Here is a 26,486-nt window from a genome sequence, read left to right on the forward strand (position 1 = left end):
CCAGTTATCAAGAAACAACACCTTGTTCATAATCAGAAGACACTGACTATCATCGATCAACTGGCTAGCCAACTAGAGGCATGCTAGGGACATTGTTTTGTCTATGTATCCACACAAGTATTGTGTTTCCAATCAATACAATTATAGCATGGATAATAAACGATTATCATGAACTAAGAAATATAATAATAACTAATTTATTATTGCCTCTAGGGCATATTTCCAACAGTCTCCCACTTGCACTAGAGTCAATAATCTAGTTCACATCACCATGTGATTCCAACGAATCCAACACCCATATAGTTATGGGGTCTGATCACGTCTTGCTCGTGAGAGAGGTTTTAGTCAACGGTTCTGAAACTTTCAGATTCGTGCGTTCTTTACAAATCTTTATGTCATCTTATAGATGCTGCTACTACGTGCTATTCGGAAATGCTCCAAATATCTACTCTACTATACGAATCCGTTTCACTACTCATAGTTATCCGAATTAGTGTCAAAGCTTGCATTGACGTAACCCTTTACGACAAACTCTTTAACCACCTCCATAATCGAGAAAAATTCCTTAGTCCATTAGTTACTAAGGATAAATTTCGACCGCTGCTAGTGATTCAATCATGGATCTCTCTCTGTACCTCTCAACATACTTTGAGTCAAGGCACACTTCAGGTGCGGTACACAGCATGGCATACTTTAGATTCTACGGCTAAGGCATAGAAGACGACCTTCGTCTATTCTCTTTATTCTGCCGTGGTCGGGTTTTGAGTCTTACTCAAATTCACACCTCACAACGCAACCAAGAACTCCTTCTTTGCTGGTCTATTTTGAACTCTTTCAAAAACTTGTCAAGGCATGCATCTTGTTGAAACTTCTATTAAGCGCTTTCGATCTATCTCCATAGATCTTTGATGCTCAACGTTCAAGTAGCGTAATCCAGGTACTCCTTTGAAAACTTCTTTCAAACAACCTTATATGCTTTACAGAAATTCTACATTACTTCTGATCCACAATATGTCAACCACATATACCTATCAGAAATTCTATAGTGCTCCCACTCACTTCTTTGGAAATACAAGTTTCTCATAAACCTTGTACAAACCCAAAATCTTTGATCATCTCATCAAAGTGTATTTTCCAACTCCGAGATGCTTGCACCAGTCCATTGAAGGATCAGTGGAGCTTGCATACTTGCTAGTATCTTTAGGATCGACAAAACCTTCTGGTTGTATCACATACAATGTTTGCTCAAGGAAACCATCGAGAAAACAATGTTTTGACATCCTACGTGCAATATTTCATAAATAATGCATCAACAACTAACATAATTCTAACAGACCTTTAGCATCGCTACGAGTGAGAAAGTCTCATCATAGTCAACTGTTTGATCTTGTCGAAAACATCTTTGCGACAAGTCGAGCTTTTCTTAATAGTGACTTATCACCATCATCGTCTGTCTTCTTTTAAAGATCCATCTTTACTCAATAGTCCTATGACCATCAAGTAGTTCTTCCAAAGTCTACACTTTGGTTTCATACATGGATCCTCTCTCGGTTTTCATGGCTTCCAGCCATTTGTCGGAACCCGGGCCCACCATCGCTTTCTCCATAACTCGTAGGTTCACTGTTGCTCAACAACATGACCTCCAAGACAGGGTTACCGTTCTACTCTGCAGCAGTACGCGACCTTGTCGACCTACGAGGTTTGTAGTAACTTGATTCGAAGCTCAATGATCATCATCATCAGCTTCCACTTCAATTGGTGTAGGCGCCACATGAACAACTTCCTGCGCCCTGCTACACACTGGTTGAAGTGATGGTTCAATAACCTCATCAAGTTCTACTACCCTCCCACTCAATTCTTTCGAGAGAAACCTTTCCTCGAGAAAGGATCCGTTTCTAGAAACAAACACTTTGCTTTCAGATCTGAGATAGGAGATGTACCCAACTGTTTTGGGTATCCTATGAAGATGCATTTATCCGCTTTGGGTTCGAGCTTATCAGACTGAAACTTTTTCACATAAGTGTCGAAACCCCAAACTTTCAAGAAACGACAGTTTAGATTTCTCTAAACCTCAGTCTATACTGTGTCATCTCAACGGAAACACGCGGCGCCCTATTTAAAGTGAGTGCGGTTGTCTCTAATGCATAACCCATAAACGATAGTGGTAATTCGATAAGAGACATCATAGTATGCACCATACTAAATAGTGCGTGGCTATGACGTTCAGACACATCATCATACTATGATGTTCGAGGTGGCATGAACTGTGAAACAATTTCCACATTGCCTTAACTGTGTACCAAAAACTCGTAACTCAGATATTCATTTCTATGATCATATCGTAGACAGTTCATCCTCTTGTTACGACAAACTTCACTCTGAAACGGAATTGAACTTTTCAATATTTCAGACTTGTGATTCATTAAGTAAATACTCCTGTATCTACTCAAGTCGTCAGTGAAGTAAGAACATAATGATATCCACTGCGTGCCTCAGCACTCATTGGACTGCATACATCAAAATGTATCACTTCCAACAAGTTACTATCTTGTTTCATCTCAATGAAAACAAGGCCTTGCTCATGTGGTATGATTTGCATGTCACTAGTGATTCGAAATCAGGTGAGTAAAGATCCATCAGCATGGAGCCTCTTCATGCAATTTATACTGACATGACTCAAGCGGCAGTGCCACAAGTAAGTGGTACTATCATCATTAACTACAATCGAGATTCAATAAACCATTGAAGGTGATTATTCAAGCAAATAGAGCAACCATTATTCTCTTTGAATGAATAATCGTATTGCAATAAACACGATCCAATCATGTTCATGCTTAACGCAAGCACCAAATAACAATTATTTAGGTTCAACACCAATCCCGATGGTAGAGGGAGCGTGCGACGTTTGATCATATCAACCATGGAAACACTTCCAACACGTATCGTCACCTTGCCTTTAGCTAGTCTCCGTTTATGTCGTAGCTTTCATTTCGCGTTACTAATCACTTAGCAACCGAACCGGTATCCAATACCCTCGTGCTACTAGGAGTACTAGTAAAGTACACATCAACATTATGTATATCAAATATACTTCTCTCGACTTTTGCCAGCCTTCTTATCTACCAAGTATCTAGAGTTGCTCCGCCTCAGTGACTGTTCCCCTTATTACAGAAGCACTTAGTCTCGGGTTTGGGTTTAATCTTGGGTCTCTTCATTAGCGCAGCAACTGTTTTGCCGTTTCACGAAGTATCCCTTCTAGCCCTCGCCTTTCTTGAAACTTAGTGGTTTTTCAAACCATCAACTATTGATGCTCCTTCTTGATTTCTACTTTCGCACTGTCAAACGTCGCGAATCTCTCAAGGATCATTGTATCTATCCTTGATATGTTATAGTTCATCACGAAGCTCTCAAAGCTTGGTGGCAGTGACTTTTTGGAGAACCAACACTATCTCATCTGGAAGATTAGCTCCCACTTGATTCAAGTGATTGTCGTACTCAGACAATCTGAGCACACGCTCAACGATTGAGCTTTTCTCCTTTACTTTGTGGTCAAAGAATCTTGTTGGAGGTCTCGTACCTCTTAACAAGGGCACAAGCATGAAATCACAATTTCATCTCTTTAGAACATCACTTATGTTCCGTGACGTTTTAAAACGTTTTCGGTGCCTTGCTTCTAAGCCATTAAGTACTTTGCACTGAACTATCGTGTAGTCATCAGAAACGTGTATGTCGGATGTTCACAACATCCACAGACGACGCTCGAGGTGCAGCACACCGAGTGGTGCATTAAGGACATAAGCCTTCTGCGTAGCAACGAGGACAATCCTCGGAATTACAGACTCAGTCTGCAAAGTTTGCTACTATCAATTTTCAACTAAATTTTCTCTAGGAACATATATATATAAAACAGTAGAGCTATAGCGCAAGCTACATCGTAATTCGCAAAGACCATTAGACTATGTTCATGACAATTAGTTCAATTAATCATATTACTTAAGAACTCCCACTCAAAAAGTACATCTCTCTAGTCATTTGAGTGGTTCATGATCCACTTACACTAGCTCAAGTCCGATCATCACGTGAGTTGAGTATAGTTTCAGTGGTAAGCATCCCTATGCTAATCATATCAACTATATGATTCATGATCGACCTTTCGGTCTCATGTGTTCCGAGGCCATGTCTGCACATGCTAGGCTCGTCAAGCTTAACCCGAGTGTTCCGCGTGCGCAACTGTTTTGCACCCGTTGTATGTGAACGTTGAGTCTATCACACCCGATCATCACGTGGTGTCTTGAAACGAAGAACTGTCGCAACGGTGCTCAGTCGGGGAGAACACAATTTCGTCTTGAAATTTTAGTGAGAGATCACCTCATAATGCTACCGTCGTTCTTAAGCAAAAAAAGGTGCATAAAAGTATTAACATCACATGCAATTCATAAGTGACATGATATGGCCATCATCACATGCTTCTTGATCTCCATCACCAAAGCACCGGCACGATCTTCTTGTCACCGGCGCCACACCATGATCATCCATCAACGTGTTGCCATCGGGGTTGTCGTGCTACTTATGCTATTACTACTAAAGCTACATCCTAGCAAAATAGTAAATGCATCTGCAAGCACATATGTTAGTATAAAGACAACCCTATGGCTCCTGCCGGTTGCCGTACCATCGACATGCAAGTCGATATTTCTATTACAACATGATCATCTCATACATCCAATATATCACATCACATCATTGGCCATATCACATCACAATCATACCCTGCAAAAACAAGTTAGACGTCCTCTAATTTTGTTGTTGCATGTTTTACGTGGTGACCAAGGGTATCTAGTAGGATCGCATCTTACTTACGCAAACACCACAACGGAGATATATGAGTTGCTATTTAACCTCATCCAAGGACCTCCTCGGTCAAATCCGATTCAACTAAAGTTGGAGAAACCGTCACTTGCCAGTCATGTTTGAGCAAAGGGGGTTACTCGTAACGATGAAACCAGTCTCTCGTAAGCGTACGAGTAATGTCGGTCCAAGCCGCTTCAATCCAACAATACCGCGGAATCAAGAAAAGACTAAGGAGGGCAGCAAAACGCACATCACCGCCCACAAAACCTTTTGTGTTCTACTCGAGAAGACATCTACGCATGAACCTAGCTCATGATGCCACTGTTGGGGAACGTCGCATGGGAAACAAAAATTTTCCTACGCGCACGAAGACCTATCATGGTGATGTCCATCTACGAGAGGGGATGGGTGATCTACGTACCCTTGTAGATCGTACAGCAGAAGCGATTAGAGATCGCGGTTGATGTAGTGGAACGTCCTCACGTCCCTCGATCCGCCCCGCGAACAATCCCGCGATCAGTCCCACGATCTAGTACCGAACGGACGGCGCCTCCGCGTTCAGCACACGTACAGCTCGACGATGATCTCGGCCTTCTTGATCCAGCAAGAGAGACGGAGAGGTAGAAGAGTTCTCCGGCAGCGTGACGGCTCTCCGGAGGTTGGTGATGATCTTGTCTCAGCAGGGCTCCGCCCGAGCTCCGCAGAAACACGATCTAGAGGAAAAACTATGGAGGTATGTGGTCGGGCAGCCGTGAGAAAGTCGTCTCAAATCTGCCCTAAAAGCCCCATATATATAGGAGGAGGGAGGGGGACCTTGCCTTGGGGTCCAAGGGAACCCCAAGGGGTCGGCCGAGCCAGGGGGGAGGACTCTCCCCCCCCCCCCAAACCGAGTCCTACTTGGTTTGGTGGGAGGGAGTCCTTCCCCCTTCCCACTTCTTCCTTTTTTTTTCTTTCCTTTGATTTTTTCTCCCTTGGCGCATAGGGGATTGGTGGGCTGTCCCACCAGCCCACTAAGGGCTGGTGTGACCCCCCCAAATGCCTATGGGCTTCCCCGGAGTGGGTTGCCCCCCTCCGGTGAACTCCCGGAACCCATTCGTCATTCCCGGTACATTCCCGGTAACTCCGAAAACCTTCCGGTAATCAAATGAGGTCATCCTATATATCAATCTTCGTTTCCGGACCATTCCGGAAGCCCTCGTGACGTCCGTGATCTCATCCGGGACTCCGAACAACATTCGGTAACCAACCATATAACTCAAATACGCATAAAACAACGTCGAACCTTAAGTGTGCAGACCCTGCGGGTTCGAGAACTATGTAGACATGACCCGAGAGACTCCTCGGTCAATATCCAACAGCGGGACCTGGATGCCCATATTGGATCCTACATATTCTACGAAGATCTTATCGTTTGAACCTCAGTGCCAAGGATTCGTATAATCCCGTATGTCATTCCCTTTGTCCTTCGGTATGTTACTTGCCCGAGATTCGATCGTCAGTATCCGCATACCTATTTCAATCTCGTTTACCGGCAAGTCTCTTTACTCGTTCCGTAATACAAGATCCCGCAACTTACACTAAGTCACATTGCTTGCAAGGCTTGTGTGTGATGTTGTATTACCGAGTGGGCCCCGAGATACCTCTCCGTCACACGGAGTGACAAATCCCAGTCTTGATCCATACTAACTCAACTAACACCTTCGGAGATACCTGTAGAGCATCTTTATAGTCACCCAGTTACGTTGCGACGTTTGATACACACAAAGCATTCCTCCGGTGTCAGTGAGTTATATGATCTCATGGTCATAGGAATAAATACTTGACACGCAGAAAACAGTAGCAACAAAATGACACGATCAACATGCTACGTCCATTAGTTTGGGTCTAGTCCATCACGTGATTCTCCCAATGACGTGATCCAGTTATCAAGCAACAACACCTTGTTCATAATCAGAAGACACTGACTATCATCGATTAACTGGCTAGCCAACTAGAGGCATGCTAGGGACATTGTTTTGTCTATGTATCCACACAAGTATTGTGTTTCCAATCAATACAATTATAGCATGGATAATAAACGATTATCATGAACTAAGAAATATAATAATAACTAATTTATTATTGCCTCTAGGGCATATTTCCAACAACTAGTGCGGAGTCATACGAAATCAATGCCGCTTTACTGAATCTTGTTATGAAAGAGCAATTATGTGGCCTTCCTAGTGAAGATGCCGCATCCCATATCAATAGCTTCATTGAGCTTTGAAATATGCAAAAGAAAAAATATGTGGATAATGACGTGATTAAATTGAAGCTTTTTCCTTTCGCGTTGCGAGATCGCGCAAAAACTTGGTTTTCTTCTTTGCCCAAAAATAGTATCGATTCTTGGGATAAGTGCAAAGATGCTTATATATCCAAGTATTTTCCGCCGGCTAAGATCATCTCTCTCCGTAATGATATCATGAATTTCAAGCAACTTGATCATGAACATGTTGCACAATCTTGGGAGAGAATGAAATTAATGATTAGAAATTGTCCCGCTCATGGCTTGAGTCTTTGGATGATTATTCAAATCTTTTACGCTGGCTTGAATTTCACTTCTAGAAATATCTTGGATTCCGCCTCAGGTGGAACGCTCATGGAAATCACGTTAGGGGAAGCCACAAAGCTCTTAGACAACATCATGACAAACTACTCTCAGTGGCATACTGAAAGGTCACCTACTAGTAAGAAGGTACACGCTATAGAAGAAATTAACTCGTTGAGTGCTAAGGTGGATGAGTTAATGAATTTGGTTGCTAGTAGAAGTGCTCCTTTGGATCCTAAAGATATGCCCTTGTCTTCTTTGATTGAGCATAGCAACGCTAGCTTGGACGTTAATTTTGTTGGTAGGAATAACTTTGGCAACAACAATGCTTTTAGAGGAAACTATGTTCGTAGGCCTTTTCCTAGTAACTCCTCTAATAACTTTGCTAACTCCTACAACAATACTCATGGCAATTACAATATATTACCCTCTGATCTAGAGAGTGATATCAAAGAGTTCACCAACTCTCAAAAGATTTTCAATGCGTCCATAGAGGAAAAGCAACTCAAAATTGACGATTTGGCTAAGAGCGTTGATAGAATATCTATTGATGTTGATGCTTTGAAAGTTAGTGTGCTCCTCCCAAAATCAACATGGATGAAACTTTGAAGGCTATGTGTGTTTCCATGATTGAAAGCCAAGAAAGAACCGCCCAAATTCGTGCTAGACATGAATGGCTTAAAAAGGCATGTTCTCATGATGAGAATCACAAAGATCTTAAAGTGCTTGGTGTGACTCCCATTGAATCTTTGTTTTCTTGTGTCAAACTAAAAATTATGGGGCTGGATATGAATCCACTTTGGTTGAAAAGTGCCCCAATGATTCAGAGTCCATATATCTTGATGCTAAAAGCATTGAAAGTGGAGTAGAAGACGTTAAAACTTTGAGTAGTAATGAAATTACTACCGTGGATTTCAAGGAATTCAATTATGATAGTTTCTCCTTGATTGAATGCATTTCTTTGATGCAATCCATGTTAAACTCTCCACACGCTTATAGCCAAAACAAAGCCTTTACCGATCATATCGTCGAAGCTATGATAAAATCTCTTGAAGAGAAAGTTGAATTGGAAGTATCTATCACTAGAAAGCTTCATGATGAGTGGGAACCTACCATCAAAATCAAAATCAAAAACTAGGAATGCAATGCTTTGTGTGATTTGGGTGCTAGTGTTTATGCGATTCCAAAGTCTTTATGTGATGTTCTGGGTTTTAATGAGATTGAAGAGTGTTCTCTTAATTTGCATCTTGCTGATTCTACTGTCAAGAAACCCGTGGGAAGGATCAATGATGTTCTTATTATTGCAAGTAGGAAATATGTACCCGTGGATTTCATTGTGCTTGACATTGATTGCAATCCTACATGCCATATTATTCTTGGTAGACCTTTCCTAAGGACTATGGGTGCTATCTTCGATATGAAGGAAGGGAATATTAGATTTCAATTTCCTTTAAGGAAGGGCATGGAACACTTTCCTAGAAATAAAATAAGATTTCCTTATGAATCCATGATGAGGGCCACTTATGGTTTGAGCACCAAAGACGACGATACGTGATTATATCGCTTTTATGCCTAGCTAAGGGCGTTAAACAATAGCGCTTGTTGGGAGGCAACCCAATGAATTTATCTTTTTCTTTTTGTTTTGTTGCGTCCACACTTTCATAATTCTGTTGTGATTGTGTTTTTTGTGTTTCTTTTTGTGTTTGAGCCAAGCAAAACCTGTATGACTAGTCTCGGTGATGGTTATTTGATCCTGCTGGAAAAAGACAAAAACGTTTCGCTCACGAGATGATTTTTCATTTTTATTCAGAAAGAGATTTTTAGTTGATTCCTTTTTCTGCTGGTAGATATGCTTTGTTCCCAGGCCCTCGTAATTTTTCAAATTTTTTGAGGTACCAGAAGTATACGAAGTATACAGATTGCTACAGACTGGTGTGTTTTTGATAGATTCTATTTTTGTTGTGTTGGTTGCTTGTTTTGATGAAACTATGGTCAGTATTGGGGGTACTAGCCATGGAAAAGTGAGAATACAGTAGCCCAACATCAATATAGATGGATTTGAAGTTTGCTACAATACCAAAAGAAGTGGTAGTTTGTTTTCTTGTGCTAATCTTATCACGAGTTTCTGTTTAAGTTTTGTGTTGTGAAGTTTTCCAGTTTTGGGTGATGTTCTCATGGACGATGGGATAAGGAGTGGAAAGAGCTCAAGCTTGGGGATGCCCAAGGCATCCCAAGCCAAATTCAAGGACATCAAAAAGCCTAAGCTTGGGGATGCCGTGGGAAGGTATCCCCTCTTTCGTCTTCAATCCATCGGTAACATTAGTTGGAGCTATATTTTTATTCACCACATGATATGTGTTTTGCTTGGAGAGTCTTGTATCTTAGGAGTCTTTTCTTTTTGTTGTGTCACAATCATCCTTGTTGCACACCTTTTTGAGAGAGAGAGACATGCACTCATCGTGATTTTGCTAGAATGCTCATAGTGCTTCACTTATATCTTTTGAGCTAGATACTTTTGCTCTTGTGCTTCACTTATATCTTTAGAGCACGGTGGTGCGTGATTTGGTAGTTGGCTTATGCTATGAAAGTATTACCAAAGGTGATAGATACCCAAAGAGGATGCAAAAACCTACATCTTCATGTGCATTGAATAGAAAGAGAAGTTTTGATTCCTCTCAATTAGTTTTGACACGTGGATTCGGTAATATTAAGAGCTATGTTAGTAGGGTGTTGGAAATCTAGAAATACTTGTGTTGAAGTTACTGAGTCCCGTAGTATGCACGTATGGTGAACCCCTATGTTAGGAAGTCGGAGCATAATTGATCTATTGATTGTCATCCTTTGTGTTGAGGTCGGGATCGCGCGATGGTTAACACCTACCAACCCTTCCCCTCGGAGTATGCGTTTAGCACTTTGTTTTGATTACTAATAAAAACTTTCGCAACAAGTATGTGAGTTCTTCATGACTAATGTGAGTCCATGGTATAGATGCACTTTCACCTCCCGCCATTGCTAGCCTCTCTTGTGCCGCACAATTCTCGTCGGTGCACAAACCCACCAAATTCCTTACTCAAAACAGCCACCATACCTACCTACTATGTCATTTTCATAGCCATTCTGAGATATATTGCCATGCAACTCCCACCGTTCTGTCTCATTACTTGTGTCGTCACTCTCATATTGCCATTGCATGATCATAAGATAGCTAGCGAGATTTTTCAACGTCATACGCCTTGCTAGATCGTTGCACATCCCGGTACACTGCCGGAGGCATTTCTTATGGAGTCATCATCATCATTTTGAGCTGTGAGTAAATAAAAGTGTGATGATCATCATTATTACAGCATTATCCCATGTGAGCAAAAAAGAGAGGCCAAAGAGCCCAAGAATAAAAATAAATAAAAAAAGAGGCCTAAGAGCCCAAATGAAAAAAAAAAAGAGAAGGGACAATGCTACTATCTTTTTCCACACTTGTGGTTCATAATAGCACCATGTTCTTCACGATTGAGAGCTTCTTGCTTTGTCACTACCATATGCTAGTGTGAATCTTCATTATATAACTTGGCTTGTATATTCCAATGATGGGCTTCCTCAAAATTGCCCTAGGTCTTCGTGAGCAAGCAAGTTGGATGCACACCCACTAGTTTTCCTTTTGAGCTTTCACATACTTATAGCTCTAGTGCATCTTTTGTATGGCAATCCCTACTCATTCACATTGATATCTATTAATGGGCATCTCCATAGCCTTTTGATATGCCAAGTCAATGTGACCATCTCCTCCTTTTTGTCTCACAACCACCACCACACTCTATTCCACCTATAGTGCTATATCCATGGCTCGCGCTTATGTATTGCGTGATAGTTATAAAATTTTTGAGAAAGTAAGAGTGCAAAAACAATTACTTGGCCAATATCGGGGTTGTGCATGATTTACATTAGTTGTGTGAGGATGATGGAGCATAGCCAGACTATATGATTTTGTAGGGATAAATTTCATTGGCCTTGTTATTTTGAAAGTTCATGATTACCTTGCTAGTTTGCTTGAAGTATTATTGTTTTCATGTCAATAGCAAACTATTGTTTCGAATCTTACGGATCTGAACATTCATCTCTCGTGAAATAAGTTGCAAAGGACAACTATGCTAGGTAGCATTCCACATCAAAAATTCATTCTTTATCACTTCCCTACTCGAGGACGAGCAGGAGTTAAGCTTGGGGATGCTTGATACGTCTCCAACGTATCTATAATTTTCTATGGTTTCATGCTATTATCTTGTCAAACTTTGGATGTTATGCATGCCTTTTATATATTTTTGGGACTAACTTATTAACTCAGTGACAAGTGCCAGTTCCTGTTTGTCCATGTTTTTGACCCGTTTCAGAGGAGATTTTAAAACGAAGTCCAACCGGAAGAAAATCCCCGAAAAGATTTTTTCTGGAACGAAAGAAGATCGGGAATCTTGAGAGCCAAGGCAGGGGAGCCTCAGGGGCCCCACAAGCCCCCACCCGCGGCCAGGGGGAGGCCGTGGCCCATAGGCTTATGGCCCCCCTGTGCGCCCTCTGCCCTAGGGGTTGCGCCTATAAATTCCCTAAAAACCCCCCAAAAAATCAGGAGATCATCGAAATTACTTTTTCGCCGCCGCAAGCTTCTGTCTCCGCAAGATCCCATCTGGGGCACGTTCTGGTGCCCTACTGGAGGGGAGATTCAGATATGGAGGGCTTCTTCATCAACACCATCACCTCTTCGATGATGCGTGAGTAGTTCACCATAGACCTACGGGTCCATAGCTAGTAACAAGATGGCTTCTTCTCTCTCTTGGATCTTCAATACAAAGTTCTCCATGATGTTCATGGAGATCTATCCGATGTAATCTTCTTTTGCGGTGTGTTTGTCGAGATCCGATGAATTGTGGATTTATGATCAGATTATCTATGAATCTTATTTGAGTTTCTTCTGATCTCTCTTATGCATGATTTCATATCCTTGTAATTCTCTTCGAGTTGTGGGTTTTGTCTGGCCAACTATATCTATGATTCTTGCAGTGGGACAAGTGCTTGGTTTTGCGTTCATACCGTGCGGTGACCTCAACAAGTGACAGAAGGGGTAGCGAGGCACGCATCGTGTTGTTGTCATCAAGGGTAAAAAGATGGGGTTTTCATCATTGGTTTGATATTATCCCTCTACATCATGTCATCTTGCTTAAGGCGTTACTCTGTTCGTCATGAACTCAATACACTAGATGCATGCTGGATAGCGGTCGATGTGTGGAGTAATAGTAGTAGATGCAGAAAGTATCGGTCTACTGGTCTCGGGCGTGATGCCTATATGTATGATCATTGCCTTAGATATCGTCATGACTTTGCGCGGTTCTATCAATTGGTCCACAGTAATTTGTTCACCCACCGTGATATTTGCTATTTTGAGAGAAGCCTCTAGTGAACACTATGGCCCCCGGGGTCTACTCCAGGCCATATTTTCAAGCTTACACTTTTTACTTTGTTGCACTTTCCACCTTCAGATCTCACTTTGCAAACAATCTTGAAGGGATTGACAACCCCTTTGAAGCGTTGGGTGCAAGCTTGTTTGTGTTTGCGCGGGTACTCTGGACTTGACGAGACCCTCCTTCTGGATCGATACCTTGGTTCTCAAACTGAGGGAAATACTTACTGCTCCTGTGCTGCATCACCCTTTCCTCTTCAAGGGAAAAACCAACGCAAGCCCAGTCTCCGTCAACGTGTCAATTTATGGCGCTGTTGTTTGAGAAGTAGCACGCATCTAAGCATTACAAGTTGGTATCAAAGTCAGGTTAGGCTGGGTGAAGATGTACTTGAGATTCTTGTGATCGATGAACACTTCAATCTTTCATTCCAACAAGAGTTGTCTCCAAGTCATCAGAGCATGTACCACTGCCGCCAACTCAAGATCATGCACAGGATAATTCTTCTCACTTGGCTTCAACTGCCTCGAGGTATAAGCTACCACTTTCTTCTCTTGCATCAGAACTGCACCAAGACCTTGAAGAGAGGCGTCACAGAACACTTGGTAAGGTTTGGAGTCATCAGGAGGAACCAAGACTAGAGTAGAGGAACACGAGTTGGAATCTCTGAAGCGCTTCTTAGAATTCTCCACCCTAAGCAAAGCTGCCTCAGCCCTGAGAGCGAAGTTGTAGGACTTATCGAACTCCTCAGGATTGTGCAAAGCGAGAGCTAGATGCAAATCTTCTTTCAAACCACCTCTGAACTGATAAATCTTGCTCTTCTGATCAGGAATGTCCTGCAAGGCGTATCGGGCTAGCTCGTGGAACTCGATGTTGTACTTGTACACGGAGTTACCACCTTGCTTCAAGCGCCTGAACTTCTCACGCATCTCCTCCACAAAGCTAGACGGGATGTAGTGGGATTTGAAGTCTCTGCAGAACTCATCCCAAGTGATCACTCTGGCACCCCTGGAATCCTTCAACTGCTGCCACCAGATCGATGCTTGCCCCTTCAGCTGGAATGTTGCAAACTTGACGAAATCCTCTAGACGAACATTGTTGCATTCAAAGTGCTTGTTCATGTCGCGGATCCAATCCTCAGCTTCAAACGGCTGGTCACACGACGTGAAGGTCTTCGGCTGATTTGACAGGAACTGACTCAGATTAGCAAACTGATTGCCCCCATGATGGAAGTTGCCTTGCTGCTGATTAGTCCTCTCTTTCAACAATTGTATCAGCATCTGAGTGTTTGCATTTGTAGCAGCCATCACCGCTTGCCAAGCCTCTGCAGGAGGAGGCGGCGGCGGAGGAGGATTCTCTGGAGGAGGAGGTGCTGGCGGCATGTCAACACCCTCATGACTTGGATTCTGACGAGTTGGTGGAGCCATCCTGAAGACGGACAACACATTAGCCCACAGAATAAATTGAAGGTAAAGTTGAATCAAAAAGGCAGGAATATCTGAACAGGAATATTAGCAATGCACTCGAACAAAATAGTAAGAATGCTTCCTCAAAGTGATTGTCGACAAAATTGTGATTAAGACCACTTGCAAACAAGTATGAGCTAGAACTGCTCGGAACAAACGTATGATCAAGATTTCATCCGATATCTTCGTGGATAAGATCGCACGGGCTCGAATTTACAGTAGCCATCCTGTGCAAGGTAGTGCACACGACTTACGAAGTATCCCCGAGTCGTAGCAAGATACAAGGACTCTTTAAGACACAACGAGAACCGCTGTAAGACAACCGTGAATAAACGTACCCACTGAATGTAGAATCCCAACCTCACATCATGCATCTGTAGGAAGATTGTCCTATAAGTCACTACTAGATATCCCACCTATGAATTCTCGAAATATCTGGTCATGCAATCTGGTACACGGATACAAGGAGTAATATTCACACAACTCCTCTACTAACCCGTCCAATGTATCACATCCTTTAACACATAACCAGAATCTCGGACCTTCATCTAACACAGACCCTCATGATCACAACGATACAAAGTATGGCAGTACTCCCGAACAATCTGCACCGGTACTGGGGACATCGGGGTTATCTCGCCACTACTAGTATTGAAGAAATTACGAACATCCTTCGTTCTGAGATACTTAGAAATCTGAATGATGGCGATGTGCACAAAAATCCCCTGGAGCTCAACTCCACAGAAGAAACCTAGGTAGATAGGAGGCACCAAGACAAAACTCCGTCACATCGATATCATATAGATTTCAAAATACCCGCGTGATCCTAAAAAAATGAGCGAGAAGAGGAGTAGAGTTAAGATTTCCTAAGTCGAGAACCTCACCAGAGCATGGAAGAGGAGAAAAAAGAAACCTACTCTCCGATATAACTAAGACTCAAAACATTTTACTAGACTCGACTCGGCCAAGTATGATCACACAAAGGCTCCTATGGTCTTAAGGCTCTAATACCAACTTGTAACGCTTAGATGCGCTTCTTTCCATTTTGGGGCCTCGTTCCCTAAATAGGGAAGGACCGCATCTTAGTCGTTACATTGTCCTCCTTTCGTTATAATTGATAATTCTTGTACAACTAATCCTTGTTGTGAGCATGTACATCTTGTGGAGGAAAATGCCAAGTTGAAGGATCAACTTGAGAAGGGCCTTGTGTCATGCATCCAAGGCGAGAAGAATCTAAACGACCTCTTGAGCAATCAAAAGGTTGTTGTAGGAAAGGAGGGACTTGGACTTACATCCAAGTCAAAAAGAAAAAGGAAGAACAGGAACAAACGATCTCCTACGCTCATGGACATCTTTGTCAAAGAGGGCGAAGGAACTCAGAAGGAGAACAGGAACAAGGTGGAGAATGGTAGCATCAAGAAGGACAAAACAATTCCTACCAACACAGCCGGCAAACTCAATCCATCATATGTTTTATGTTGTGCTGGTGATGGGCATGTTTATGCCAGATTTGTTGGTTCTTACTATGAGTACATTGAATGGGCTATTTGGTTTCCTAAGACCCTTGTCTCTAACATTAAAGGACCCATTCAAAAATGGGTACCTAAAACCAAGCCTTGATCTATTGCAGGAGTTTCCTTCCGGTGGGGTGTCATGGCTGCTCGATAGTGGAGCAACAAATCATATGACCGGAATCAAGGACTTAGTGGTGGATGTGCATCCTTCCCCATCTATGCCCACCATGTCCAATTCGCCGATGCATCAACGTCAAAGGTATTGGGATTTGGTAAGGTGGTCATCTCTCAAGAGTTATCTATTGAGAAGGTCATGCTTGTTGAGTCCCTTGCTTACAATTTACTTTCGGTTCGTCAACTTGCAATTATGGGCTTTTCCACTTTCTTTAATCTTGATACCGTGGTCCTTTTGTGGAGCAAGACTCTTAAACTAGCCTATGTTGGATATGTCGAAAGTGGTCTCTATGTGGTGAACTTTTCAAAGCGACCCACTAAGACTGCGACTTGTCTAATGGCTAAAGTTGATGTGGGCTGGCTTTGGCATCGCCGACTAGCTCATGTCAATATGAGATCTTTGCAAAGTCTCCTCAAAGGGGACCATGTTCGTGGACTAACAAATGTGAGTTTTGCCAGAGATCGTGCTTGCAGTGCCTGCATTGAAGGGAAGCTTCATGAAACTGCTCATCGTCCAAGGACTCTCATTTACACTAAGAGGCCGTTGGAGCTCCTTCATATGGATCTCTTCGGTCCTCCATCATTTGATAGTCTTGGGGGCAGAAAGTACTGCTTGGTGATTGTTGATGACTACTCAAGATACACATGGGTATATTTCTTTAAAAAGAAGAGTGAAACTCAACAAACGGTCATCAACTTTGCTAATGAAGCGCAACGTCAACATGAAGCAAAGATCTTGATGATTAGAAGTGACAACGGCACCGAGTTCAAGAACTACACCTTAGATGAGTTTCTAGGTGATGAGGGAATAAAACACCAATATTATGCACCATATACCCCTCAGCAAAACGGTGTGGTGGAAAGGAAGAACGGGACGTTGATGGACGCGGCAAAAACGATGATGGTGAAATTCAAATCTCCGTATAACTTTTGGGCCGAAGCCATCAACACAGCATGGCATGCATCCAATCGGCTCTATATCCGCAAAGGCTTGAACAAGACCCCATATGAGATTCTCACCGGAAACAAACCCAATCTCAAGTACTTTCGGGTATTCGGGTGTAAGTGTTTCATTCTCAAGAAAGGTGCACGTTTAGCTAAATTTGATTCTAGAGCCCAAGAGGGCATCTTTGTTGGTTATGCTACAAACTCTCATGCTTACCGTGTCCTCAACAAGTCCACCGGGCTCATTGAGGAAACGTGTAACGTGGAGTTTGATGAAAATAATGGCTCCCAAGTGGAGCAAAGTGGTCTCTGTGATGTAGGTGATGAAATTCCTCCACAAGCCATAAGAAGAATGGGGATTGGTCAAATACTCCCCACTGAGGAACCCCTTGTGGCTGAAGGAGAAGGACAATGATCTACTCAAGTGGATCCATCATCCTCACAAGCCCCACACGCTTTCGATGAACAAAGAGAAAACCCTCAACCAGCTGAACAGGTTCAAGTACAAGATCAATTGCTCAAATATGGTGATGTGCCCCCATGATGTCCAAGTGCTTACACAAGGTTCCGAATCTGCTCAAGATCAAGATCAAGTGCAACTACAAGATCCAGACCAAATGAAGGCACAAGATCAAGATCAAGAGCAACCAAAAGATCAAGAACAAACCAGTGAGCCTGGTCAAGTAGAAAATGAAGTTGATCAGGATGTTGTCTCTCAATTTCCTTCTGGAGCACCTAAGAGGGATACTGGTGCCAAGGGAGGATCAAAACGCAAGGCCAAGCAACGTAATCAAGTCGATGCTCCCCAGTTATCAAATGCAGAACTCTTGGAGCGTCGCGCAGCCAAGATTGCAAACAAGCTGAGAGTCAAGTCACATCTTATGAAGAACGTGCTTGGTAGTTTAAAAAGGGGAGTATCCACTCATCAAGAAATTTCGAATTATTGTGAGCATCACACGTTTGTTTCGTATTGTGAACCTCAACAGGTACAGGAAGCGCTCGACGATGAGGATTAGCTTATGGCCATGCATGAAGAACTCAACAACGTCGAGCGTAATCAAGTCTGGAAATTAGTGCCAAGACAAAAGGAGGAACATAATGTCATCAAGACCAAATGGATCTTCAAAAACAAGCAAGATGCCAATGGGATTGTGGTTCGAAACAAGGCAAGATTGGTGGCTCAAGGCTACTCCCAAGTCGAGGGTATCGACTATGGTGAAACCTTTTCCCCTGTTGCTCCTCTAGAATCTATTCACATGCTGCTTGCATTTGCTTCTCATCATAATTTCAAATTACAACAAATGGATGTAAAAAGTGCTTTTCTTAATGTTCCTTTAAATGAGTTGGTCTATGTCAAACAACCCTCGGGGTTCGAACATCCCAAGCTCCCCAATCATGTGTACAAACTTAATAAGGCACTCTATGGCCTTAAACAAGCCCCACGTGCATGGTATGAGTACCTTACTGAGTTGTTACAAGATCGTGGGTTTGAAATTGGGAAGATAGATCCCACTCTTTTTACCAAGAAGGTCAAAGGGGATTTGTTCATATGCCAACTATATGTTGATGATATCATTTTTGGTTCCCCTAACGAATCTTTCAATGAAGAATTTGCTGCACTAATGACCGAGAAATTTGAGATGTCAATGATGGGTGAGTTGAAGTTCTTCCTCGGGTCCGAGATTAAACAAGGCTTAGAAGGGACCTTCATCAAACAATCCAAGTGCACTCAAGACATGCTCAAGAGGTTCAAGCTAGAGGATGTCAAGCCGGTCAAGATTCCCATGCCAACCAGATGCAAGCTTGAAAGTGATCCCAATGGTAAAGCAGTGGATCAAAAGATATATCGCTCCATGATTGGATCCCTTCTTTACCTTTGTGCGTCTAGACCGGATATCATGTTGAGTGTAGGGATTTGTGCATGGTTTCACTCTGCACCAAAAGAAAGCCATTATATGGCTGTTAAGCGAATCTTTCGATATTTGGCTCATACCCCAAACTTTGGCCTATGGTATCCCAAAGGAGCAAGCTTCAACCTAGTGGGCTATTCTGACTCAGATTCGGCGGGAGACTGTGTGGAGAGGAAGTCAACTTCTAGAGGATGTCCATTCCTTGGTCGTTCACTGGTAAGTTGGTCTTCGAAGAAGCATAATTGTGTCTCACTATCTTCCAGCGAAGCTGAGTATGTGGCAGCTGCGAGTTGTTGTGCACAGTTGCTATGGATGAGGCAAACTTTAAAGGATTACGTTGTCACTTGTGACAAAGTGCCTCTTCTATGTGACAATCAAAGTGCTATCAAGATTTCCCTCAATCCGGTGCAACATAGCGAGACCAAGCACATTGATATTCGCCATCACTTCATTCGTGAACATATCAAGTGAGGTGATATTGAGGTTCACTTCATCAACACTGAAGAGCAACTTGCAGATATTTTCACTAAGCCCCTAGATGAAACAAGGTTCCGGGAGTTAAGGCATGAGCTAAATATCATTGATTCAAGTAATGTGGATTGAAACTAGGCACTTTGCACCTCACTCTGCATTATATCTTGTTCTAGGTGTAGGCATGGACATAGGGGGAGTGTTGTTCTCTCAATGAACTTTCCCTCCCCCCATTATGCATAAATCGATCAAGTCTTTCACTTTGGCCATTATTAAATGACACTTGTGCTTCAAAGACGAGTGTTGGTCATGAACCCAAGGATAATTCTTCGCGGTGTCATACCTTTGTCTCAAACATAGGTGGCTCCGGCCACCGCCCACCTTTCTCTCTTGTTGTAGAAAGGATACAAAATGACTAGTCAGTATATCTTGCTGGTGTTACCTTTTTCTCTACACTTACTAGTCATTGCCCACATCATTTCCATGAAGTCCTAAGTCTCTTTGTGCTTTTCTGGAGCGGTACTATCGCCAGGGGGAGCGGTACTACCGCCAGGACCCCAGCGGTACTACCTCCAGGAACCTAGCCTATCGTGGCTTGACTAGGGCTTTTTAGGGTTGTCTCAAGGGGGAGCAGTACTACCGCCAGGATGGCGGTACTACCGCTATGACCCCAGCGGTACTACTGCCAGGGGGAGTGGTACTACCGCTATGACCCAGCGGTACTACCGCTCCGCCCGTGACCTGAGGGCTATATAAAGGGAGAGGGCGCCGTTTTTCTTGCCCCTGTCTCATCTTCTTCATGGTGCTCTCTCCCTCTACCCAAAATCTCCCTGCTTGGATCTCCTTCCGTGGATCCTCCCCTCTCTTTTCAGTTGGAGGGCTTGCTCCCCACCCCCTTCCTCCTTCAAGTGCCATGGACTCCGGTACTGCTCCTCCCCTTCCTCTCTTGGTTGGTGCATTTGTTTCTAGGGTTAGGAGCTTGTTGCATTGGATCCATGGATATGCTTTTTTCTTAGTTTTTGGATGGAACGGAGGAGACATATTAGGAGATTTTAGGTCTAAAGTTCTTCATTGCAAATATTTTGACATGTCCTAGTTCTCCATGTTTTAGATCTGGTAGCTCTTATCATACATCTGATGGATTTGATCTAAACTTGGATCCCATTGACTAGGCTTGTCTTCATCTAGATGCTCTTGAGTTCCACATGTTTTAGAACTATGGTGGTTCTTGTGATAAGTTTATCTGTTAGCCGTGGATCTCTTGAAATGAATCTAGTATTTTTTAATTGCTTCAAATCTGACTAGATCAGAAAGTCAACCCCTAGCGGTACTACCGCTCCACTCGGGTGGTACTACCGCTAAGGAGGAAGCAGTACTACCGCCATCCTGGCGGTACTACCGCTGAGGGGCAGCGGTACTGCCGCTAGCCCCGCAGTACTACCGCTAGCCCCGCGATACTACCGCTATGACCCCAGTGATATTACCGCCAGGGCGAGCGCTACTACCGCCAGGGGGCATTTTTTCCCTTGGCAATGTGTGTCTCTTCTTATGATTTTTTAACATTGCCATGACTCCTTTTGTCGCACTTTTTGTGTGTGTGTCTTCTGTGTCATAGGTGGTTCTCGTCGCTCGAATCATGTACGTGACACTCATTCAAAGAAGTACCGCAATCCAGATGCTCCAAAAGGTTCCGCAACTTCCAGTCTGAGCCCTACAAAGAAGTCATTCAAGAAGGTTGCCACAAAGTCCAAAGGGCCCGACGTCCGCACTATGCCTCCTAAGGAATTTTTGGCACTCCGTACCCGTGATCCCTATGTTAATGAAAAAGCTCAACTCAAGGGCTACGATCATGTTTGGTCACGGGAACAGGCAATGATCTTTCGTGACATCATCGCGCCCTTCAAGAAGATCTATGTCCTAGTGTAGTGGATCAACGTAGCTCACCTTCGGCGGCATCATGACTACTTTGGCGAGGCCCTCTCCTTGGTTGAAAAGCTTGGCATTACGGAAGTCATCACCTTCAGAAATGACTTCGATCCAGATCTTGTGGCCCGGTTTTATGTCACCGTTCACTTTCAACCTGATGACGAGCGCACCATGACCTGGATGATGGTTGGTCAGAAGCTAACTCGTACCTGGGTGGAGTTCATGCAGCTCCTGAAGGTCGACTTCCACGGGCAAGAAACTGTTCTTGGGATGTGTCCTCATGCTCCAACTCAGTCTACTTCCACCCCCAAGGACAGGCTGCAACATCTTTACATTAAAAAAGGGTATGCTCCCCACGCATCTGGATGTCATGCATCGGATCTTCCGCGACACCTTGTTCCCTCGTATTGGCAACAAGGACGAGGTGCATGGACATCTGGCTGAGATGCTTCTGCTGTGTGAGGAGGCAAGGAATAAGGACAATGCGCCTCTCGACATATCTGATGTGATGTTCTGTGAGCTCTGGAATTGCATCATGAACTGTAAGGTTCCCATCTACGGGCCTTACCTGTTCGCCTTTATTCAAAAGAAGTGGAAAGATACCTATCCGGACGAGGTCCTCCCTGTTGAATCTGACTACTTTGTGCATGATCCTATCAAGCTGCGTGTAAAGGACAAATGGGCCAACACCTCGACTTCTTCTCAGCCCATGGAGACTGACACAGAGACTGCTGCTGGAGGAGGACCTGCTTCGCATACCCGCTCTTCTGCTATGCCATCTTGGGTTGTGAAGCTGAAGGATCAGATGAAGACTCTCTTTTGTATGCAGGCCAAGGGACAGTATTAGTCTCATGTGGCCTAGAAGGAGAACCGTCAGAGGCACAAGCATGTCTTAAGGACACTTGATGTGGCAATCTCTAGCGGCTCAGAGGACGACATCACTCTAGAGACTGACAGGATGAGGGCTCAAGGTTACCAGTGGAATGGGTCTGATGCTGAGGAGGAGGTTTCTGACGAGGACATTGAGGAGGAGCAAGACGAGCAGGATCCATATGCCACAGATGAGTCTGAGGATGAGGAGTGACCACCTGTGTCTTAGGTGTGCCCCTTTTTGGTGTCTTGGTGACAAAGGGGGAGAGAGTCTAGGAGTTGGATTTGCTTATCGTGTTTGCTTTGAACTTGGTTTGATTGTATTTGCTATCTTTACTAGGTGTGATGTGAGACTTGTTTTTATTGTGAGACCTATTTTAATCATATGTTGTGAGTCGATGCTCTTCAATTATCTCTATTAAATTATCTTTATGCTCACATACTTTCTACTCTCCAAATCCGGTATTGTCATCAATCCACCAAAAAGGTGGAGATTGTTAGGGCATATTTATGCCTAAGTAATTTTGGTGATTGATGACAGTACCTTAGTGGACTAATCGTGTGCATTGAGCATTTCAGATAATACATGACAAAGGCACAAGACGATTCGGCACCCTCCGTGGAATAGAAGCACGGTGTCTTCTACGATTCTCTTTGGTGGTTTTGAGTCGTTGGAACGCCGAACTATTAAGAGGGGATCCGTATTGGGAAGGTTTGGGTGGAATCAATCTTTCACGCACATACTTTTTCTCCATCTCCTTCTCCTTGCAACTATGGAGCTTTTCCCCTCTCTGGCCTTTCTCTTCTTGCAAAATGTCCTCTAGCGGTAGTACCGCTGGACCTAGCGGTAGTACCGCTAGAGCTAGCAGTAGTACCGCTGGCCCAGCGGTAGTACTGCCCCTAGTCAGCGGTAGTACCGCTCCAGGACTTTAGTACCGCCATCCTTGCGGCTGTACTACGTCGCACTTTTTGTGAAGACTTTCTTGGCGGTGGTTGGCTCGGTAGTATCTTTGCGCTACCATGGGCTCAGCGGTAGTACCGCTGCAGCCAGCGGTAGTACCGCTGGAGGGTCAGCGGTAGTACCCCTGCAGCCAGCGGTAGTACCGCTGGAGGGTCAGCGGTATTACCGTTGCTGCGAGCGGTAGTACCGCTGGGCTCGTGCTATAAGTTAGAATAACGGTTGGATTCGTTTCCCCACTATATAAAGGGTTCTTCTTTCACAAGAACCCTACCTTTGATCCTCCCAAGCTCCATTGTTGCTCCCTAAGCTCAAAGGTGCCCGATCTCTCTCCCTAGCCAATCAAACTTGTTGATTTCCTATGGATTGGTTGATAAGGCCAAGATCTACACTTCCACCAAGAGAAAATTGTTTCCCCCCACCAATCCCTTGCGGATCTTGTTACTCTTGGGTGTTTGAGCACCCTAGACGATTGAGGTCACCTTGGTGCCACATTCCATTGTGGTGAAGCTCCATGGTCTTGTTGGGAGCCTTCAAGCTTTGTGTGGAGTTAGCCCCAACCTTGTTTGTAAAGGTTTAGTCGCCGCCTTCAAGAGCACCCATAGTGGAATCACGGCACCTTGCATTGTGTGAGGGCGTGAGGAAAATACGGTGGCCATAGTGGCTTATTGGGGAGCATTGTGCCTCCACACCGCTCCAACGGAGACGTACTTCCTGTCAAAGGGAAGGAACTTCGGTAACACATCCTCGTCTTCATTGGTTCCACTTGTGGTTATCTCTAATCTTTACATTGTGTATGTTATTGTTGTAGACTATTTCTTACTTGCCTTAGCGATTATAGTTGGTAGCATCATATAGGTTGATCACCTAGTTGTCATTTTAGAGAACCTTTATGTTGCTAACCCTAACTTGTTAAGAATAGTTAAAAAGTGGTAGTTGCCTATTCACCCCCCCCCCTCTCTCTAGTCAACCATATCGATCCTTTAATAAGCATTGCAATATCGTAAGTTCTTAATTTTATCATTAGTTACCTTGCTGTTTTTATATTATCAGATAACAAAAACCTATATCTGCCATCCATATTACACTTGTATCACCATCTCTTCGCCGAACTAGTGCACCTATACAATTTACCATTGTATTGGGTGTGTTGGGGACACAAGAGACTCTTTGTTATTTGATTGCAGGGTTGCTTGAGAGAGATCATCTTCATCCTACGCCTCCCATGGATTGATAAACCTTAGCTCATCCACTGAAGGGAGATTTGCTACTTCCTACAAAACTCTGCGCCTGGAGGCCCAACACGAGTCTACAAGAAGAAGGTTGTGTAGTAGACATCAATGTCGTCCATGTACGCTTCAGCATTACGACTGATCTGTTCCTATAGACACTTTTGAATCATGCGCTGGAAGGTACCTCCCGTGTTTTTGAGGCCGAAAGGCGTCGTGATGTAACAAAAACACCCGAACGGGGTGATGAAGGTTGTTTTTATTTTGTCAGGTCCATACGTTCGGATCTGGTGGTACCCGGAGTACGCATCCAAGAACTACAGACGTTCACATCCCATAGTCGAATCTACGATTTGTTCTATGTGGGGCAGAGGGAAGTGGTCCTTCGGGCAGGCCCGATTGAGGTGCTTGAAGTCAATACACATTCAGAGTGAATTGTTCTTCTTTGGCATCGTGACCACGTTCGCCAACCACTCGGAGTGGTAGACCTCGCAGATGAACTCGACAGTTGGGAGCCGAGCGATATCCTCGCCGGTTGCCCTACACTTACCCATGGAGGAGCGGCGCAGGTGTTCCTTGATGGGCTTGACCTTTGGGTCCACTCGGAGGCAATTCTCAGCCAGCTCCCGGGAACCCCCGGCATGTCAGACGACTTCCATGCGAAGATATCCCAATTCTCATGGAGGAACTGGATGAGCTCGGCTTCCTATTTCTCTTCGAGTGAGGTAGAGATGTTCGTCGTAGAAGCACTCGGATCGATGGGGTGGACGTGGACCTACTTCGTCTCACCGGCTGATTGAAAGGCAAACTCGGTAGCTAGCCATTTCTACTTGAGGAGGTCTGCGGTGTCCACTGCCTTCTTGTACCCATCAAGCTCGGCTACGAGGACCTGCTCGTTGGCGATCCTAGAGCCTTGCTGGAAGCACTCCTCGGCAACCTTCCGATTGCCAGTAACCCTCGCATCTTAAGCTTAAGATACATGTAACATGGGCGGGCCATGAAACGTGCGTAGGCGGGCCTACCTAGGATGACGTGATAGGCGCTGTGAAAGTCAACCACTTCAAAGGTCAATCTCTCCTTGTGGAAATTTTTCTCGCTGCCGAATACGATGTTCAAAGTGATCTGGCTGAGTGATTCGGCCTTATTCCCAGGGATGACCCCGTAAAACTGCATGTTACTCTTTCTTAGCCGGGACTACGGCGTGTCCATGGCTTTGAGAGTGTCCACATAAATGATACTGAGGCTGCTGCCACCGTTCATGAGGACTTTCCGCAGCCGGAACCCATTGACCGCTGGATCGACCACCAACGCCTGCCTCCCGGGGGTGGCTATGTTGGCCAGGTGATCCGACTGGTCCAATGTGACGGGCTTCTTCGCCCAGTCGAGGTACTTCATGACAACCGGGGCTGCCATGTTTACATTCCAATTGATAACCTTCAATCGGCTCTTGCCCTAGACGTCATCAAAGATCATAAGGTTCCATTCAATGTTCGGATACCCGGAGGTGTCCGCAGGAGCGTCCTCATCTTCCTTGTCCCCGCAGGGCTCTTGTTACATCTTGAGCTTCTGTTGGTTTTCCTTTGAAGAGGAAAGGGTGATGCAGAAAAGTAGATAAGTATTTCCCTCAGTTTGTTGAGAATCAAGGTATCAATCCAGTAGGAGGAACAAGCAAGTCCCCAATCTTCGCACCTACACAAACAATCAAACACTTGCACCCAATGCTAAAAAGGGGTTGGAAATTCCTTCACGGTTATTTGCAAGGATGAGATCCGATAGAGATAGATATAAAAGATTGCTAGAACGGAAAGTAACACAAAAGTAAATAAATGACAGCAATATTTTTTTGGTATTTTTGGTTTATAGATCTGAAATTATAATATGGAAAATAGACCCGGGGGACATAGATTTCACTAGAGGCTTCTCTCATGAAGGAAAATAATACGGTGGATAAAAAATTTACTATCAAGCAATTGATAGAAAAGCGAATAATTACGAAGATATCAAAGGCAATGATTATGCATATAGGTGATACGTCTCCAACCTATCTATAATTTTTGATGGTTTCATGCTATTATCTTGTCAAACTTTGGATGTTATGCATGCCTTTTATATATTTTTTGGGACTAACTTATTAACTCAGTGCCAAG

Source organism: Hordeum vulgare, chromosome 2H, assembly GCF_904849725.1.
Source record: "Hordeum vulgare subsp. vulgare chromosome 2H, MorexV3_pseudomolecules_assembly, whole genome shotgun sequence".
NCBI classification, from domain to species: domain Eukaryota; kingdom Viridiplantae; phylum Streptophyta; class Magnoliopsida; order Poales; family Poaceae; genus Hordeum; species Hordeum vulgare.